The following is a 1,558-nucleotide window of genomic DNA, read 5'->3' on the forward strand; positions in this document are numbered from 1 at the left end:
GAAATATATTGTATTAATAATATGTTGTAACCACCCCCAAACAATGTTACAACTGTCCCCGGGGTCAGTTGTAACACCTGACTTTTCATTTTCAAATGTAAATAGTGAATAATGTACATGATTTAATCGTCTATAAATGGTTTTAACTATTAACAGACAGATGTAAGTTTATTGTGTTAAAATTTGGTTTATCTAATTCAAACCATCTCTGAGGAACAGAGTCAAATGTAAAAACGTGTTGCAACTGTCCCCGGTCTGCCCTACGCTCCGACTGGGCGGTGAGATTTCCTCCAGACCTTGAACGCAGCACCGGGTCAGGCTCAGCAGCTGCTCTGTGAGCAGACAGGTCCTGCAGCAGCAGCAGCTGATTAAACACACGCGCTTCCTCTCTGTTTTCGATATTCCCCACATTTTCTGAACTTTGATGACTTTTAATGGACGCCATGTATTAATGGACTCCATTTAAATATAAAAAACCTTAGAAGAAGAAACTGTGCCTTTATTTTCAACAGGGACTAAATTCGCCGATAACTTCATCAAGGAGTTAAAGGTAAATTGTATTTTTATTATTTATCACAGCTTTTGATTCATTGGTTCTCCTCCATCTTGTTAGTGTGCTTTAAAAAGTGACTCCTTACACTGCCTAAAAGATCAAATGTCTTTACTAATTGTTTTTTCTTCATCCCGTTATTTAATTTGTGCTCTGGGCTCATCAGACAATATGTAACTATAGAGCCCCACCCACATCACTTCACTGTGTAACATCAACACGAGTGTGCAGCTTAACAAAGGTAGAAACTTTATCCAAAGGGAAACAGCAGCTCTCCTCCACCCCCAGGAGACTTTTTCCGATGGGTAACACAGCCTAACTGCCCCCCAGGTCCAGCATGTTTTCAGTGACCACCTGTGTCTGACCTTCAGCTGCAGCAGGAGCATGGGCCTGTTTGAGAAGAGGGAAAGGGTTTTGTGCAGTTGTCAGGCTGTCCTGAATCTGTCACATGTTCTGTGTCATTTTCCCAGCATGTTGGTTTTAAGTTACATTAGCTCTGTGATAAATACAATCTTTGTTCAACACTTACCAACTCTCAACTAATTAGTTTACTTAGTGCCACCTTTTGAATTTGCACAGGTGGTAATGATATTTATATTTAAAGGCACAGTGTGTAGGGTTTATTGTTTTCAGCGACATCTAGTGGTTGAGTGGTTGAATCATCCTCCCTGGTCCTCCCCCCACCCCCACCCCCCGCTTCCAAACACAAAGGAGKTKCTACGGTGTCTCTCAGGGGTCAAAAACCTTTGATAATTCCAACCGCGATGTCTACCAGCAGCTTCAGGGCTAGTGATGTTTCAAGTGGTAAGATTATGAGCTTTAATAAGTAAAATTATCTAGCTGCATGAATTGCAAAAACAACTGGATGAACCTGAACTGAAGTTCACCCAGCCACATACAGTGAGGTGGCTGTCTGTGTCGGTGGTGTGCAGATCACTGAAATCCCTGAGAGATGTCCTGGAGCACACGGTTTCATCTGATGGTCAATATGCTGACAAAGGCAAAGGT

At 42.1% G+C, this 1,558-nt stretch overlaps 1 protein-coding gene across 1 annotated transcript in view; it reads left to right on the plus strand.

Annotated features, from left to right (window-relative positions):
• Window positions 1-218: 218 nt before the first annotated feature.
• LOC106533767 (potassium voltage-gated channel subfamily KQT member 1) overlaps window positions 219-1,558 on the plus strand; it is a gene marked incomplete at its 3' end in the record, with an annotated part of 12,380 nt that continues 11,040 nt past the window's right edge. Inside the window, 1 exon segment of the mRNA XM_014030200.1 lies at window positions 219-550.

Source organism: Austrofundulus limnaeus, unplaced genomic scaffold (assembly GCF_001266775.1).
Source record: "Austrofundulus limnaeus strain Quisiro unplaced genomic scaffold, Austrofundulus_limnaeus-1.0 Scaffold1015, whole genome shotgun sequence".
NCBI lineage: Eukaryota > Metazoa > Chordata > Actinopteri > Cyprinodontiformes > Rivulidae > Austrofundulus > Austrofundulus limnaeus.